This window comes from Rhincodon typus, chromosome 9 (genome assembly GCF_021869965.1).
Source record: "Rhincodon typus isolate 14 chromosome 9, sRhiTyp1.1, whole genome shotgun sequence".
In the NCBI taxonomy this organism is placed as follows: domain Eukaryota; kingdom Metazoa; phylum Chordata; class Chondrichthyes; order Orectolobiformes; family Rhincodontidae; genus Rhincodon; species Rhincodon typus.
Window position 1 is genome coordinate 72,535,574 of NC_063340.1, and position 19,945 is coordinate 72,555,518.

Consider the following 19,945-nt stretch of genomic DNA (forward strand, 5'->3'; position numbering starts at 1 on the left):
CAGCTCTACATCTTATTATCTGAGGAGGATCTACTTCTTTGAAAGGGTAGTGAACCTGTAGAATAGCTGATTGCAGAGGGCTGTAGAGGCTGTGTCAATAAATACAGTAAAGGCTGAGACAGATTGATTTTTAATTGAGAATTTGGGGTAAACACAGGACAATGGAGTCAAGGATTATTAAATTAGCCATGATCTCATTGAGCAGTGGAGCAGATTCAATGGACTGAATGGCCTAATCATAAAATCCTTACAGTGTGGAAACAGGCCTTTCAGCCCAACAAGACCACACTGACTCTCAGAGCATCCCACCCAGAACCATCGCCCTATAACCCACACATCCCTGAACACTATGGACAATTTAGCATGGCCAATCCACCTAGTCCACACATCTTTGGACTGTGGGAGGAAACCGGAGCACCCAGAGGAAACCCATGCAGACACAGGGAGAATGCGCAAACTCCACACAGACAGTGGCAGAATTGAACCTGGGTCCTTGGCGCTGTGAGGCAGCAATGCTAACCACTGTGCCACTGTGCTGCCCAAGGGGCAATGATCTTCTTTATCATGATTGGCAAAGCTGCCCAGTGTCCAAATGGAATTGTTTGTTAACGGAAGTAATGCAAAGTAGTGAGAATGCTGTAAACCTCAAGTAAAACATGATTAGTTGGGACAGGAGACACTGGTGCTGCCATCATCATTTTACAGTCACACCACACTTGAACAGAAACAGTGGTGCCACTGACATTGTGTTGCACCCATTTCCATCTCAATTGCCATACCCTTACCTTCTCGGTCACGGATCACTTTGTTGCCACCCATGTGGCTGACAAAGTAGGGTAGTAAATAAGCAAAGGCTCTTCGTGAGCGTTCCTCTGGGTCAAAGCTATTGCACACAGTATGCAAATGGGAAAAATCATTGAGACAAATGTATTAAAGCTGTGTTTGCTGGTAGTACAGCAGAAGGGGTGAATTCACCTCCCAAGTCGCTGTACTCTGTAATATCAGTGACATCATTCCCAATGAAACCAGAAAGTGACTGCATGCAGGCACTCTCCTTGTATGTCAAGCCAGGTTTCTCAGAGTACCTCCTCCCCTTATCAGCTTTGACACCTTGGAAACGTTAATTAATTTGTCTTGACATTTTTTAAAAGCTCCCATTTATAAAGTGAGTCCAATAGCATTGCTCCAGGAAAGCTCTCAGATATAGCCCTTGCTACATCATGCACTGCCTCGTTCCCTGAACAAAGTGGCCAGCAGAGCAGTCAGTGGGGCAGGAAGGGGAGTGGGGTAGTAACAGGAGTGGGCCAGTAAGACCGGTGGGGCAGTAAGGCGAGCAGGACAGTGAAGGGAGTGGGGCAGGATGGGGAGTGGGACAGTAACAGGAATGGGGCAGTAAGGCAAGCGGGACAGTGAAGGGAGTGGGGCAGTAAGGCAGGTGGGACAGTAAGGAGAGTGGGGCAGGAAGGGGAGTTGGACAGCAACAGGAGTGGGGCAGTAACAGGAGTGGGGCAGTAAGGCAGATGGGGCAGTAAGGCAAGTGGGACAGCAAAGGGAGAGGGGCAGGAAGGGGAGTGGGGCAGTAACAGGAGTGGGGCAGTAAGGCAGGTGGGGCAGTAAGGAGAGTGGGACAGCAAAGGGAGAGGGGCAGGAAGGGGTGTGGGGCAGTAACAGGAGTGGGGCAGTAAGACAGGTCGGGCAGTAAGGAGAGACAGTCAGATAAGGACAGCAATATTGATGTCCTGTTCCAATTTGTTGGCAGCAGATACAGTGAAAAAGGAAGAAAACTAGAAGCATTCAGCAGTTCAGGCAACATCGATGGGGCAGATACGGAGTTAATGTTTCACATTGATGACCTTTCATCAGAACCAGGAAAACAGTTAATTAACATCGCCAGTTGAGCCTGAATGAAAGGTTAATGCTATTTCCCTCTCCACAGATATTGCCTGACCTATGTGTTTCCAGCATTTTACAGGAAGAATTAGGTCCGACAGGTATTTTATTCCATCAACCCTTTAGCTTTGGCAGCTTCCCACATCTAGAGATGCGTGAGGCAGACAAAGCACATTCTTATGTGATATCTCCTGGAACAGGTCATCGGCCTGAATCCAGAGCTTGTCATTTCAGGAGTGCCAATCCACATCAAGCATGGATAGCCCAGAGATTCTTGCACTCTTACTGTCAGGCATGTGAGAAGGAATTATGGGCTGTTTGGCTGCATTATGAGCATATCTTCTATGTTGAACCTTAATCCTCTAGCTCAGAAGCAGGGACAATACCCACTGCATCACAAGACCTGAACCCTTCAATTGATGAATATTTCATGGAATCAAACCCAAAATGGCAGCAAGTACACAACAAGAAAAACAAGGACACATGACAGAGAGAATTGGGATCAATGTTATAATTCTCGCTCTGGCAGCATGTTACTGATAGAGCTAACTGGCCACCTCCTCAAAGCTACAATTCCCAATTACTATTCCACTCTATACCAGTCATGTATAAACAGCTGTCCATGATAATAGCTCACTGTATCAAAAACACTGCTCAATGATCCTACTTATCTGAAATTGTGGCAGCATCCAAACTTCCATTAAAAATAAGTACTATCACATCAAATTGATTGCCATGGCAACTATCGTTCTTATTATTATTAAAATACAAAACTAAATGTTCTGTAAAGTAGAGGTCTGGGATATTTTAACTCCTGGAAAACCATAGTTAAACATTGAACCTTAAAATTCTCAACTGTAGCATCTCACTCAAGGAGCTAGGGTCTTCTGCAATACAGAATTGCTTTTACAATGTTCTTACAGATAGTACTGTCTGTTTCTTTTTCATTACTACATTGATCTTTCCTGACTACAAGATGAAAAACTAATGCATGTTTGATTGGCCAAGTGACTATTTGAACAATAGAATATTTAACACTTAGCCACACATGGAGATATTAGGCTGGTAAACCAAAGATTTGGTCATTGAAGTATGTTTTAAAGGGCGCTTGGAAGGCTGAAAAAGGGCCAGATATTTTGGACAGGTTGAAGGAGTGACTACCAGAATGTAGGGCACAGCCCACCAATGGTGGATGATGAAAAATTGGAGATGTGGAAGAGGTCAAAATTAGAGAGATGTGCATAGCTTGGAAGCTGTAGGACTGAAGGAGCCTACAGAGAGATGGGTGGGAAAGGCCACATGGTAATATGCAAAACAAGATGAGAATTTTGAAATCTTGCATTTTTAACACGAGCCAAATAGGTAAGTGAAGAGAGGGACATCAGGCCAATGGGACTCAGTGCGAATTAAGATATGGGTAGCTTAGATTTGTTTGGCTTTCAACTGATGAATCGCTCATCCATGTTGAACTGCACTGCAGGGTGCACTAAAGGTGGCAAGAACAGAATGTATTCTGGTGGGAACCACTGTCGACTTAGCTGGTCAGGTCCTGAAGGACATACCTGCTAACTCGTGTCTGCAGCAGTTGGCGAGGAAACCAACATGAGGGAAAACTTACTAGACCTTTTCCATACCAATCTAACTGTCGTCACTAGTAGAATCACACAATTTCTACAGTGCGGAGATAGGCCATACGGCCGATCAAGTCTGCTCCGACCCTCCAAAAAGCATCCCACCCAGATCCCACCACCCTGCCCTTTCCCCGTAAGCCCCACATTTTCCATGGCTAACCCACTTAGCCTGCACATCTCTGGATACCACAAGGTAATTCAACGTGGCCAATCCACCCTAACCTGCACATCTTTGGACTGTAGGAAGGAACTACAGCACATGGATGAAACCCACACAGACACTGGGAGAACATGCAAACTCTGCACAGACAGTCACCAAGGCTAGAGTCGAGCCCAGGTCCGTAATGCTGTGGGGCAGCACTGCTAACCACTGAGCCACTGCGCTGCCAGTAATCAATTGGAAATCACTGCACAGTCCTTGCGGAGATTAAGCCCCATTTTTATTTTGAGGATAAGCTCCACAATTTCTGAGTTCTGAGGAAGGGTCACTGGACCCGAAACATTAACTCTGTTTTCTCCTTCACAGATGCTGCCAGACCTGCTGAGCTTTTCCAGCAACTTTATTTTTATAACCTCCACAATATTGTGTGGAAAATGGGACAGATTCAGAATAAATCAAGCAGCTCAGAATGTGGACTCCATGAGGCGCTCCTTGCATTAACACTGCATTAGACTGCACTCAGCATCAATATTGTTCCCAGCATTTAGACTGCTCCCACCATGAACAGTGCTACCAGCATTAACATGTTCTCCGTGTTAACACTGTTCTCAGCATTAATTGCTCCTTATGTTAACAACGTTCCTAGTGTTAATGCTGCTCCCAGTGTTCCCTGCTTCCAGTGTTCCCTGCATTCAGTGGCAGATTGCAGTGGAACAGCTGTTAGGGCCATTGGCAGGGACCCCCTAGGCCTTCTGACTGGGGAGGGATATAATACCTCTCGTAAGATTCAGCTGAAAGTGATTCCTCAGTTCCAATTGAGTTGGTGTTTAATTCCTGTCACGTGCTGTCACACTGAATGAACTGTTGAACACCTACATGTTGTTTTATTATGGACTGATAAAGTGCATCAGTTGCACTACAATGAAAAATAAGCCTTCCACGAGCATCCACCCCAGCCACCATCCAGCATTCTTTGGCAAGGCTTGCAATTTACAAGGAGCATTATATTTGTATGAATACTGAGATGACATTAGATTTAGTGCCGGTTTTCTGGTTAGAAAACAAATTATGCTTTATGTTCTCTTAAGAGATGGTACATCCATCAAGAAGACATTCTACTCTATCTACATGAGTGGAAAGCACTTACAGAAAGCTGACACATCTCATCTCCACAACCTGTCTGTTGAACTAATTAGGAACTCACAGTATCAATAGTAAAAGACTAAATATTGGCAACACGACTGACAAAACAGACCCATGAGAAATGAACAGCCTATTTCATTTGCAACTGATATCGATATTCGATTGACTAGGCCTTTCCCAATGACGCCAAACAGGAGTGAAGTGTAATCTGGGAGTAAAGTGGCCGCATTCACACCCATTTGGAGTCTAATTCCAGGAGCTCTCCCTTTGCCATAAAGCTAAAACTGGTCTGAAGCAGTTAAAAACAAAGTTCCTGGATGGTTTAAACTCACTATTGACCTTGGACAGATACTAAGTCAAAGAAATGGTACTTCATCTTTTGGTCAGGTCTGTTACAACTTTCCAGATTCAAAATTGAGTTCAATAATTCCAGATCATAACCCCTGCTCCCACTTCACCTTTTTGGAAGTCAACCTTTGGTCAAATTGTACATTTTCTCTCCTAATGAGACAAATCTGTTGATTTTTTTTACTTGTCCCTTGACAGCCCACTTCTGTCTTGCACCATTATCTCTTTGATCATCCTGTCATCTGCCCTATCGCAGACCTCCCATTTGATTCTTTTCCTACCTTCTTTCCTCTCTCTGCCTGTATTCTTGTTGCAAACCTGTTGCATCTATGCATTCAGTACTGATGAAAGACTGTTGACTTGAAACATTGGAAGTGAGTCACAGCTGAAGTGTAGACTGGAGGTGTGCAATGGGAGCATGCAATTGTATGTCTAACTACTCCCTAAGCCCCGATTCTCTCTGAAAACTCTTAATACCTCAATCACCCACTCCATCCTCCCAGCACTGTGGGCCCCATCCCACTACCCCGCCCTCCTGACTCCCATACTAGACATTTCCTATTGGTGAATCCTGATGAACCCATCTGACTGGACAGAGTCCTCAGCTGCCCTCTTCTCTGGTTTGACAACTCTCGACCCACCATATGTCCTCACCAACTTCCCTGCCACCCTATCCCTGCCATCCAGCAGCCATCCTATCTTCTCACACACCTTGCATGTGTACCTCTTCCACCTAAAGTCATGGCAACCCACTCACCTGGAATCTGTATGTCTTCCCCTACCTAGCACACTAACCCCTCACCCGCCTGACACCCAAATCCCTCATTCACCTGCCATCTTTAGCTTCTCATCCACCTGGCACCCTAACACCCCACCCAATTAGTACCCCAACCCCTCATCAACGTTGCATTCTGCACCCCTCAACACCCAACTGCCTCCCTACTCCCTCACTTTACTTACACACTTAGGTTCTCGTAGGAGCTATCAAAGTGGCATTCAACATTGAATATGACAGCCAGTGCTGCAAAAGAGGAGTGCAGTTTCAGCACTGATCCAATCTACAGCTACCTACATGGATTTCCAGATTGCACTGCGCTGTTTCGGCTGGGAAGACTCTTGGCCCAGACACTTGCTCGGAAAGCACCTCCAAAGGTAACTGGGTGACATTTTTGTCTCGCCTGGGTCAGAAATGGGGATTGCAACCCAGTTTGGATGATTTGGACTATTGCCTTGGTTTCTCTCCATGGATGTTTTCAGGCTGCTGGTTTTTTTTAACCAGCATTTTCTGCCCTAAATAGGACGAATCCACTAACTGGGCTCGGAATGTGGGAGAGTCCACATGAAGCATCCATGCATCAAAGTGGAGTTGAGGATTATCAGATCATTCATGATCTCATTGAATGGTGGAGTGGACCTGATGGGCCAAATGGCCAAGTTCTGCTTCTACATCTTATGGTCTCAAGGTCCATGTGAGCTAATCTCTGGTCAACTGTTCCTCAACCAAACCACCCAGAGGTTTAACCAGGTAGTTATCGCTCACATCCAGCCTGAGTTATAACTGTGCCTTCAGAATTTCTGAAATATAACATTCATCAGCCTGATTATCAGCAGTGAACTAGATATCTTTTCCCTTCTAAAATACCAATCTGCAATAGAATCATTCATTTTTGCAGAATGGAAACATTTCTAGGCAATAGATACAACAAAACTTTCCATGAAGTATTTAATAATTAAAAGTGTCAAATATAAAATGAACAACAAATCAATATTTAATATGCTGCAAGGGACATGCGTCATCATGTTTACTTCAGCCTAATGGCCATACACTATTTCAAAAGAGTAAGACCCTGAAACAAAGCAACTATCTACAGTTTAAATAAGTACAATTTAGTGATCAGCTCAAGACTACACTTTTATTTGTTCACTGTTGTAGAGTTTTCCCAAACAGACACCAGTGAATCAAAGGGTGAGGCATGATACGTGTACTAATGGAGAATTCAACAGCATTGCACAAACTCTGGCAATAGGATTGCGTGACCATCTTGTCAATCAGGAAATGGTGCATTAGATAAAGGTGTCTCCATTGGTAGTACACCTACCTCTGAATTTAAAGATCCACTCCAGAGTCTAGATTGACACCCAACTGCATTACCGAAAGAAAGCTGCATTAGCGATTGAAGGTACCACCTTTAAGTGAGGCATTAAACTGTAGCCTTGTCCCTCTTTTCAGGTGGATGCAAACTACCCCATGGAACCACTGGAAAAAGAGGTGGGAAGTTCTCCTTAAGTAGCAATGTCGACAATAAAAATCTACGATGTCATCACTATCACATAGTTGTTTTGAACCAAATTATGACTATATATGAATATGCTTCATTTCAGAGTTTAGTGAGCGGGTTCTCTACAGAGCTGAATTGTTATTTAATGACGTAGAGTTGAACCTGTCAGATGAAGAGTGCAATAATGTTAATGTTAATTCAGGTTCTGACATGGTCTTTGCTAAACACTTGAAAGATTATTCAGGACGTAATGGTGCTCAACCTCCGACAACTTGGGCATATATCAAAGTAAAACACTAGATATCCACTTAGTAACCCACTCTGACAGAAGTAAACATTTGATTAAAAAAGCTCAAAATAAATCAACTAGGGCATAACATTCAAAGTTCTTTGAACCTCTGTTAATATTTCCTTGATAGAAGTAAATCTAATCACACAAGTCAAGGTAGCTTTTGGGATCTTGCTGATATTATTTAAGTCACAGTCATAGAAGAATGATGTTAAATGTGATTTCAAAATTTGTACTTTTTTGTTAGGTGAGGACTGTTGTTAGACCCTGCCTGTATACTGTTTACCTATGTAAAGTAAAATTTGGCTGTTAATTCCTGTTTATGTTGATTTTGATTCCATAATTTCAGTAGAAGTTTTAAAATGTGATCATTTATTATTCAGATGGGAAGTGAATTTTTTTACATTATTGATATCTGTGGGCATCATAACAAAACAGTCCAACAGTTTATTGAAAGAGCCAGCCTTTGTCCATAAAATTGCTTAACTCCACTCCTGCCACAGCACACCCACAATCAAAACCCTCTTATGTCTTTGCTATCTTTATTTATTGTTGTCAGAAGCATCCCTGGCTGCCTTCTGATGTTCTTGGTTAAAGAACATCATAGCTTTAATGTTCTTGTCCTTGTTTTAAAGCCTTCCATGGTTTTCTTTGTAACCTCTGTCAGTCTCACAATGCCCCAAGATATCAGTCTCTCTTCAATTTTGGCTTACTGAACATCACCAAATCATATTTGTTCCATCACTGAAGACTGTACCTTCAAGGAACTAGCTTCAAGCTCCAGAATTAGCTCCTTCCTTTCCATCCCGTTCTCTTTTCTCCTTTAGAATGTGACATAAAATCTACTTCATTGACCAAACATTTGGTTAACTGTCCCAATGTCTCCTTATGTGTTGAGAATATCCTGTGAAGTCCCTTGGAATACGTTACTGGGTTAAATGCAAGTCTGTGCTGTTGAGTAAGATTAAAAAGATTGTTCTCATTTTATATGTTAATAAAGTGTATAATTAGCAAAACATCAAGTAGTCATTCATTGCTGTCAATTTCTTTTGTAAAGATGATCTTGAAATTAATGGTACCTTTGTTTTTATATCACAATATGAGATACACATATTGGCATCAGGAGCAATGTTGATTGGGTTTGCACGATGTGGAAACATTCTCAAATGTGTGCTGTTTTCAACTTATAATCAGCCTCAAAGTCATCTACATGTATTGGTAACAACGTGCCACCCATACTAATTCATAGAGCAGGATCTACAAAGAGGACTTTGCTTGGAGACAGTAGCTAGTTCCCAAAGTAATCGGGACTGGAAGTGAAAAGACTCTCAGAGTTTGTTGTAAGATGCATCTTTTCTGTTCTGTGCTCACCAGATCCTTGTCCTTATAATATCTTTATTGAAGCGTATGTAAAATAGCCACTTCCAGTGAGTACACCTCATGGCAGAGGTCATATGAATACAGCTGACTAAGAAAGGCAATTGTGTATGAATGGATTTCAATCCAAATATTTCCCTTTTCACAACAAACAACAATGAAAAAGATAAATTTGCATGCACTTTTTACAACTGAATTACTCAAATTACCCAACACATGACTATGATTTTGCATTAGCAGTTCATTATTCTCATCAGTCTCTGCATATGCATTGCAAACATAATCTTCAAAAAGTGCTGGCTTCTTAATGGTACTAGTGCATGTTGTTGTGGGCTGTTCATCTATGTGATGTTCCTTCCCGGGGTGGGGATCATTCATACACCTGTTCTTGCTGGTGTGGTATCTGTCATTGCTTTATTTCTATTGTTGGATTGCTGTGGGCCTCTGGGTCTGATGGTGGACATGTGGACTGTGTAGATGACGAGATCTTATCTTATTGATCAGCTGCCTGCAGTTGCAGAAAAGCTTCACCAGTTGTGTGTAGATGCCTGCGTTTGTGACAGTAAAGCTGCTCATTCACTTCCACCATGTATGTCTGAGGTGAAAACTGTTCCACATAGGTCCCAGATTATCACTGAGGCTGACTATTGTCGAGATGGTCAAAGGTTTGTTCCCTGACTGGCTGTCAAATACTCACTTCTGGTGATGGTTTGGCAGGCTTATCAAAATGATGTTTGGCTTTCTGCCTTTTCACCTTCACTTTGTCATTCACTGTTACAACCTCTGGTTTCATCAACTATTTTCTATTAGAAAAGCAGTTTATGAGTTGTGTGACATTAGTCTTTGTACTGGATTATTGCACATGCTTTCAGTAGGTATGTTTCTCCACTGCATACTTCTGTGCTAAATCAGAAATCACATGACACCAGGTTATAGTCCAATGGGTTTATTTGAAAACACAAGCTTTCAGAGACTCAGTCCTTCTTCAGGTGTTAGTGAGAGAGGTAGTATCAGACACAGAATTTATAAGTGAAAGATCAAAGGTTCACACAATTGGTGAGGATGTACTAAACAAACCTAAGAAGCTGTTAAATCTTTAATCAGTTAGAAGGTTTTAATTGATTAATATGTATATGTAAATCCCCGAATCCCTTTCAAGTCGTGGTCCTGAGAGAACTAAAGGTTTTATCAGTGGAAAGAAGAGGTGACAGTTTAGGTCAGACAATGCATGTAGGGTGTGAGGCCTTGTTTAGAACCTGTTTGTGTTTTAGTTTGGGGTCAGACTGGTTTTATATCTAAAGTAGGAATTTATAAAACATCATATTGACTGACTGTCTATAAACTATGTGATTTTTAAACAAAATAAAATGTATCTGAAAATACAAATTCACCCCATAGATTCACTTGAGGGTGTGTGTGTGTGTGTGTGTGTGTGTGTGAGAGAGAGAGTGAGGGAGGGGCGGAGAGAGTGTGTGTGCCTGAGGGCGAGAGACAGAGTGCGCATTCGTGAGGCGGGGAGACAGAATGTGTATGCATATGTGAGGTGGGGAGAGAGATTGTGCGTGCATGATGGGAGGAGAGAGAGAGAGACTGTGTGTGTGTGAGTGTATAGTGTGGTGGGGCCACCTGTAGTGCGACATGAACCCAAGATCCTGGTTGAGGCCGTCCTCATGGGGACCGAACTTGGCTATCAGCCTCTGCTCGGCGACTTTGCGTTGTTGTGTATCCCGAAGTCCACCTTGGAGGATGTTTACCCGAAGACCCGAGACCCAATGTCCGAAACCGCTCAAGTGTTCCCCCAATGGGAAGGAACATTCCTGTCTCGGGATTGTTGCTCAGAGTCCCATTCATCCATTGTTGCAGTGTCTGCATGGTTTTGCCAATATACCATGCCTCGGGGCATCCTTGCCTGCAGCCTATGAGATAGACAACATTGGCCGAGTCACATGAGTATCTGCTGCGCACGTGGTGGGTGGTGTTCCCACGTGTGATGGTAGTGTCCATGTCAAAGATCTGACAAGTCCTGCAGAGGTTGCCATGACAGGGTCATATGGTGCTGTGGTCGATGTTGTCCTGAAGGCTGGTAGTTTGCTGCGAATAATGGTTTGTTTAAGGTTTGGCAGTTGTTTGAAGGCGAGAAGTGGAGGCGTGGGGAAGATCTTGGCGAGGTGCTCATTGTCATCGGTGATGTGTTGAAGGCTGCGAGAATCATTGTGAAGAACATCGCAACTCCCGGAAAGTACTGGATAACGAAGGGTACCTATCGGATGAATTCCGTGTCTGTCTTCTGAGGAGGTCATTACAGTTCTTTGGTGTGGCACATCGGAACTGGTGATCGATGAATGTGTCACACACACACTCTCTCTTTTCCCACCTCTTATATACATACACACACAGAGACACATACACACACATACACACAGACACATACACACACACACACACACATGCAGACACACACACTCTCACTCTCTCTCTCCCCCCCCCCCACTCCCTCTCTCTCTCTCACTAACACACACACACACTTTCTCACTTCCTCTCTTCCTCCTCATTCACTCTCTCTCTCTCTCTCACATACACGCACACTTTCTCACTCTCTCACTCTCTCTCTTCCCCCCTCATTCACTCTCTCTCTCTCTCTCTCAAACACACACACAAACACAAATCTATGGGGTAAATTTGTATTTGCAGATACATTTTATTTTGTTCAAAAATCACACAATTTATAGACAGTCAGACAAAATGGTGTTTTATAAATTCCTACTTTAGAAATAAAACCAGTCTGACTCCAAACCAAAACACAAACAGATTCTAAACAAGGTCTCACACGCAACATGCATTGTCTGACCTAAAATGTCATCTCTTCTTTACACTGGTAAAAGCTTTAGTTCTCGCAGGATCATGACTTGAAAGAAATTCAGGGATTTATGTATACATATTAATCAATTAAAATCTTCCAACGGATTACAGATTTAACAGCATCTTATGTTTGTTTAGTGCATCCTCATTAATGGTGTGAAACTTTGATCTTTTGCTTATAAATTCTGTGTCTGATACAACCTCTCTCACTAACACCTGAAGAAGGACTGAGTCTCTGAAAGTTTGTGTTTTCAAATAAACCTGTTGAACTATAACCTGGTGTCATGTGATTTCTGACCTTGTCCACCCCAGTCCAACAATGGCACCTCTATAATCATACATCTGTGCTGGACTTGCTTGATTTCTTTATGATTCTTTTGGAAATTTTCCCTGCTGATTCAGCTTTTCTTTTGAACTCAGGATACTGGAGATGATGTGTGGTGTTGAATTTCCAAATTCTTCACGAAGTGGCTGAATTCTTCATTTGTGAACTGAGGGCATTTGTTACTCATCACAATGTCAGAAAAGCTATAAGGATTGAAAGTGTGCTTTTTGACTTGGCCAATGTCACTGAATCAGCTGGCCCACAAATTCACAGTCGGAATAGTAGTCTATGGTGATAAGATAATCAGTTCCTGTCAGAAATATGAGTTGTGCTCCCAGCTTCATCCATGGTTTGTCTGTTCTATCACTTGTCTTGGATAGTTTTCTCGTTTGCTTAGCTTGGTACTTATTCCATGTACTGCATTGGCAAATGCGGCCCTTGATTTTGTTGTTTTGGTCAGTAGAACACATCACTTGCCTTCTTCACACTTGGCTCATCTTCTTGATAGCTTGCGTGGATGTGCTTTAACATCGCTCATCTTCAAGACAATGGCTCTATTTCTTTTGTACGACATGGTCAATTCATCTGTTTGCTGAACACACCCTTGTAGCAATAGGAGTACCCTTACTGCTTTCAGGCAAGCCCTTCATCACTGCTTTTTTGCAATACTTAGAGAGTTGCATTATATTGGGTGGCTCATCTGATTTGAACAAGGTCTTTGTCTGTTACATTTAATACCTCTACTGGGCTGATGGTTGTCAGAGCCTGAATGTTTGCTGCATCATTTTTGATCTGGAAGATTTCATACTCTGTCATGGATTCTGCTCCTTCTGCATTGTAAGTACTGCTCTTGACAGCCTGTCTGCAATGTACACATGCTTCCCTTGTTTGAATGTCAAATCCAGATGGTATCTCTGTCGCCAACATAACATTCCTTGAAGACGTTTTTGGGCAGCTAGTAACAGTTTGAGGAAAATGCATTATCGTCCCAACTGTCATTTTCCCCCTTGAAGAAGTTACTGATGAAAATAATTTATAAGCAAAGACAATGGCCAGGCACTCTTTCTTGATCTGAGCATAGCGTTGTTCTACTTGTGTTAACTCCATGGCTGCAAATACAATGGTGTCACACTGGAGGGTGACTTCATCATTTACACCATGGTGTTTCAACACTGGTATTGCCAACACTAATTGTTTAAATTATGTGAATGGTGCTTCTTGATCCATTTTCCAAGACCACAACATATTCTTGGTCATGAGCTGGAGTAATAGTTCACACTCCAATGACAAATTGGGCAAGAATTTTGCCAAATAGTTGATGAATCCAACAAATCATTGCACTGTTTATACAACTATTGGTTGCTGTATCACTGCTACAATTCCTACTTTTTTGAGATCTGGCCAAAGACTTTACATTGGCAGTAAATGGCCTACATACTTGACTTCAGGCATGTTTAATTGCAAAGGCTTTTTTCTTATTCCAATGCAGATTCATCTGGTATGCTCTGTCGAACAGTCACACTAAATTTCAAATGGTCAGCTTTGGCTTCTTCCATTCTATCACCACATCCATAAACTAGAAAATCATCCTATTGCTTCCAATACAGGAATATCAGTAACTATCTCACATTGTTTGTTGATAGTCTTCTGGCACCATGCATAAACCAAACAGCATATACAACCATTGATATCTCAGTCCATGTTCTTTCACGGCAGGATCTCTTCTACTGCTTCTCAAAAGATAAACTGTTAATTGTACAAATTCTGCTCGCTGAATTAATGAGGTCCTTTTGTTCTTTATTTATTTATTTCCTTTATTCTTTAATGGGAAGACGGCATCGCTGGCTAGGCAGCATTTATTGCCCATACCACAGTTCAGAGTCAACCACATTGCTATGGGTCTGGAGTCACATGGAGGCCAGACCAGATAAAGATGGCAGTTTCCTTCCTTAAAGAACATTAGTGAAGCAAATGGGTTTTTCCAACAATCGACAATGGGTTCACGGTCATCATTAGACTCTTAATTCCAGATATTTATTGAATTCAAATTCCACCATCTGCCATTGCGGGATTCGAACCCGGGTCCCCTGGGTCTCTGGATTAACAGTCCAGTGGTAATATCACGAGGCCATCGCGTCCCCTCTAGGCTCTTTTTTTCAAACAAGTTTTTACATTAGGCCCTAACATTAAACGCATACTGTTCACAAATTACATTCACTTGGCATTCAAAGTTTGCCTTTAATACCTTCAAAATGTCTGCTGGCTTTTTTTTTCTGTTTAGCAGAAAAGGTTCAGGGTGGAATGCATTTTGAAACAGTCTCTCCCCAAACGTGATAAGAGTTTGGCTACTCTTAGCTACTTTAGTTACTTAAGGAAATCTAATACCGTTTTGCCATTTTGTGATTGTTTGTGAAAAAAACCTGCCAGCTTTGTTTCATATCACCTTTAATTTTGATTGGTGCTAGGAAAGGAGTATTTGCAGCCATTGTCTCTTACCCAGCGTTTTAGCTGTGACCTGTGTCTTCGTTTGCTTCAAGCAAAACAATCAGGGGAAAACAAACAAAACATTCTGTTGCACATAAGAGCACTTCTGGATATAAAAATTAAACAAAACAGTCAGGGGCTCATAGTGTGTCATGGTAGTGTCCTTTCCTCTATGCCAGGAGACCTGGGTTCAAGTCCCATTTGCTCCTGATATGTGTAACAACACCTCTGAACAGGTTGATTAGAAAATATCTTTTTTTAAAAGAAACTTCACATACTTTTAGCAGGTTTCACTGCTGTGAGTATTGCTCATAGAATCCCTACAGTGTGGGAACAGGCCATTCGGCCCAACAAGTCCACATCGCCCCTCTGAAGAGCACCCCACCCAGACCCATTCTCCTACTCCTGCATTTCCCATGTTTAACACAACTAACCTAAACATCCCTGGACACTATGGGCAATTTAATATGGCCAATCCACCTAATCTGCACACCTTTGGACTGTGGGAGGAAACCAAAGCACCCAGAGGAAACCCATGCAGACACAGGGAGAATGTGCAAACTCCACACAGACAGTCGCCTGAGGGTGGAATTGAACCTGGGTCCCTGGCGCTCTGAGGCAGCAGTATAAGCCGCTGAGCCACCATGCCACTTTCATGCAGAGGAAGAATGTGTCTCTCTGTCAGCACTCAGCTTTAGCTTTACTTCTGACACTACGTCTTGTGCTCACCAGACAGCAGCTTTGTCTTTACAATTTATTATCGAAATGTCTGTAAAATAGCTACATTCAGTCTGTGTGCCACATGATGAAGATGGCATGATTACGGCAAACCAGGAAGGACATTTGTACATTGTTACATTTCAAGGCTTTTTATACGCATCAGCTCTATCCCAACATACATAAAATGCTGTTGTGAAATGTACAAAAGATTTAACCAGAACATATTTATCACCCATTGTTATCTCAACTACACGCAAGGCATTCTTAAAGACAAATAAAAACAAAATGCTAAAACCTAGCTGGTCAGGCAGCATCTGTAGAAACTGAGACAGAATGAACATTTCAATTTCAATGTGACAGTTTCAAGAGCTCTATTCGAATTAAAGTGATAACTCTGTTGTTGTACCATAATTGCTATCAGTCTTGCTTAGTTTTTCCAGCACTTTCTGGTTTTACTGTGGCTTTTAAAATATCAAAGGAGTGGATGGACGAACTGGTTTTTCCACAAGTGTTCTGACAGCTGATCTTAATTATGCAATCACATGTCACAGAAAGTATTTAAAATGGCCATTTGGTCCAACTATTCTATGCTGGTATTTATTGTCCATCTAGTCTCCATCCATTTCATTTTCCTCATCTCAGTTTTATCTTTTATTTAAATTTTATTAAAGCAGTAATTTAATTTCATCAGTCGCTTATATTTTGTAGGAGACACATATATATTAGAGGCTTTTTAAAATCCCAAATCCTTTAATTAATTTTATTAAAATAAGCAATGTGCTGGATAAGCATAACCCAGTAACAACACTAATTCCTTACTTTCAATAGATGCAGCAGTGAGCCAGGCACCAGTGTTAATCCACCTGAAGTAAATCTTCAGTTTGACATGGAAACTAATCTGCCTTTTGACAAGCCTTGGGATAAGTTTGCTGCTGTTAGCAGTCGGATGGTTTAATGAACGATAATGTGGTAAATGAATGCATGATGATACTGCAGCAGCATTAGAACGACCATCGACTGTCATCAAATGACTCCTTTAGCAGTGAGGTCTCCATATAAATCTGGTTCATTGGCAGCATAAAGCAAAAGGGGATCAGTGAATCCCCATATACAAGAAATGAATGCAGTATTTAATTGTAAAAGAATTAAAGACTTGCTTTTGTATGGAGCCTTTCAGAATCTCAGGGCATTCCAAAGGGCTCCATTACTAATGAAATAGCTTTTGAAGTGCAATCTCAGTTAAAATTGGAAGAATTCAGTCAGTCAGCTTGTTCACAGCAGGATGCACAAATAACAACTACATAACTACCAGGGAATTTTTTTCTTTTGCTGATGTTGGTTAAGGGACTGATATTGAGCAGGAGATGAAGAAAACTCCCCAGATCTATTTTCAAAGTCACATGACACCAGGTTATAGTCCAACAGGTTTATTTAAAATCACAAGATTTCGCAGTGCTGCTCCTTCATCACTTTGCCTGACGAAGGAGCAGTGCTCTGAAAGCTTGTGACTTGAAATAAACCTGTTGGACCATAACCTGGTGTTGTGTAACTTCTGACTTGGTCCACCCCAGTCTAACACCAGCACCTCCATATCATCTGATCTATTTTGAATGAGGACCATGGACTCTTTTACAACCACCTGAGAGAGAAAGAGAGAGAGATAGAGAGAGAGAGAGGGAGAGACAGCGAGAGAGAGGGAGTTAGAAAAACATAAGTAAATATTCTACGTTCAAAAAAGAGACAATGTGGTAAAGTGACTTAAAACCAAATAGATTATTAGAATGTTTAACCAGTACAGTAAAATATAAGTTGACAGAAATTTACAATGCAGCAGTCAGACAACATTTAGAAGATTGTATACTATTTTGATCACACATATATATGTATGAGAGAGAGAAAATAGCAATGAGATTAAAGCTATGTATAGAAGGGCTGAGCTGTGGGGAAAGAACAGGCAAACCTGTACTCAAACTCCAGAAAGGAAGTTGTCAAAAAGGGATTAACATTGCACAGAACAAAATAACCTCTGCTTGTTAAAATAAAACAAGCCAAGTCAGACCCACCAACAAAATATATCAACCAAAATTAGTGACAAGCGAATTTAAATTGGCCATGGGGAAGAACTTACTCAAAGATATCGAAATAGTGTAGATAATCAAACACGATAATATACACAAAAGCCACAGTTTTCTGTTTCATTGCAGAAACACCAGTGAGGAAAATACACAGCTTGAGTTTTTGATCTTTCTAAATCAGAAAGTTATGGTTCAACTTCAACTCAAGGATTTGAGCACAAAAATCGAGGGTGATGGTTGGAGCAGAACTGAGGGAACGGTGCACAGTTGGCGGTGAAGTCTTCTGTTGGAGACGTGAAACCAAATTAAGCCCTGTCAGCTGGACAGAAAAGATCCTATGGCACCATTTTGAAGAATTGCAGGGAAAGGTCTCCCTGGTGTTCTGTTCGTTCATTAAACAAACTATCTGACCATTTTCACATTGCTTTTTGTGGAAGCTTGTTGCACACAAATTATCTCCAATCTGTTGCTGGCATTACAACAATGTCTGCACATTGGAACCGACCTCATTCGTTTCCCTGCCATCATCTCCTCTTCTTAAGGATAAAGAGATCAAAGGGTATGGGGAGAAAGTGGGAATGATACTGTGTTGGATGATCAGCCATGATCGTATTGAATGGCAGAGCAGGTTCAAAGGGCTGAATGGCCTGCTCCTGTTCCTATTTTCTACGTTTCTACATAGTGTGCTTTAAAACATCCTGAAGTCTTAAATGGTGATATTTAAATGCTGTTCCTTCTCTTTATTTTTGTCTCATTTTAACTGACAGAAATTCAACAACAACATCCATCTGGTTGACCCGAGTGGAAAATCTCGAACAAAGACATTCCCCAATAATACGGAGAAAGACATTCATTGACAGTGTCAGAAGGAGGGATGTGGGATGCTGAACAGCTGTGAGTCATTCAGCAACATTTGCTGCATCAAGTGTTAACCCAGATGTTGAGGCTTTCACCAGCAGTGTGCCTCATATTCTTGCCAGGGTGGACGAAGTAACCACCTATTCTCAGCTTTGCTTGTAAATCTCTCAATAGATCCATCCACAATGGAGAGTCTGGAATAGAAATGTCACCTCTTCCCCTTTCCAACCACTGCCGCTTAAACTGGATATGTAATTTACACATCTATGGTGACTCCCATTCCACAGGCAAAATCAAAGTATTATACAGTACAGAAGAGACCTTTCGGCCCATCAAGTCTGTACCACCAAAAATACACGACCACCTACACTAGACCCACTTTCCTGCACCAGGCCTGTAACCTTTAATGTTCTGATGCTTCAAGTGCTCATCTAAGTACTTTTTAAAGGTTGTGAGCTTTCCCACCTCAACTACCCTCCCACGCAGTGCATTCCAGGTGCTCACCACTCTTTGAGTGAAAAGTCTTTTCCTCAAATCCCCTGTAAACCTGCTGCCTTTCACTTTAAAATGATGCACCCTTGTTATCGATCCTGGTACTAAGGGGAGCAGTTGTTTTCTGTTCACCCTGTCCGTGCTCCTCATAATCTCATACACCTCTATCAGGTTCAAATCTCAACCGTCTGTGCTCCAAAGGAAACAAGCCAAGCTTAACCAGCCTCTCTCCTCTTCTCCATGAAATGCTCTATTCCAGGCAACATCCTGGTGAATTTCACTTGCACCCCCATCAGTGCATTCACATCCTTTCTATAGTGCAGTGACCAGAACTGCATGCAGTAATTCAGCTGTGGCCTGATCAAAATTCTGTACGGTTCCAACATAAGCTCACTGCTTTTACAACCTGGACCGTGACTGATAAAAGCAAATGTTCCATACGCTTTCTTAACTACCCTATTAACCCGTCCTGTCACCTTCAGCAACCCAACATCCCTCCATTCCTCTGATTTTCCTGGTCTCTTGCCATTCATTGTGTATACCCTGTTCCTTCTTCCAAAGTCCATCACCTCACATTTATTGGAGTTAAATTCCATCTGCCTCTGATCTGCCCATCTGACCAATCTGTTTACATCCTCCTGTAACCTAACAGCTTCTTTCACTGCCCAGACAATCTATGTGTAATATGCAAACTTATTTATCATTAGCACCCCTCCCACCCCACCCCACATGTTATTCTACGTCATTTATGAATATCATAGACAATAAGGGACCCAGCACTAATCCCTGTGGTATGCCATTGCACACCAGGCTCCAGGTACACAAACAGCTTTGTATCACAACCATCAGTCCCCTGTCAGTAAGTCCATTTTGGATCCGTCTTGCCAAGTTACACTGGATCTCTCCAGCTTTTATCTTCTTTATGAGTTTTGCATATGGGATCTTGTCAAAGGCCTTGTTGAAACCCTTATAAACTACATCAACTGTTCTACCTCATCCAAACACTTGGACACGT

General features: G+C 42.0%; 1 protein-coding gene across 3 annotated transcripts in view; it reads right to left on the reverse strand.

Moving 5' to 3' along the window:
• Window positions 1-19,945, reverse strand: part of chrm3a (cholinergic receptor, muscarinic 3a) — a 103,611-nt gene that overhangs the window by 37,325 nt on the left and 46,341 nt on the right. The window contains exon 1 of one of the 3 annotated variants that reach the window (XM_048601020.1): window positions 7,272-7,366. The exons of the other annotated variants lie outside the window; for them this stretch is intronic. The gene's annotated coding sequence lies outside the window, so the exon portion shown is untranslated. Of the gene's footprint in view, window positions 1-7,271; window positions 7,367-19,945 lie in introns of those variants that run through there. 3 annotated transcript variants of the gene reach the window in all.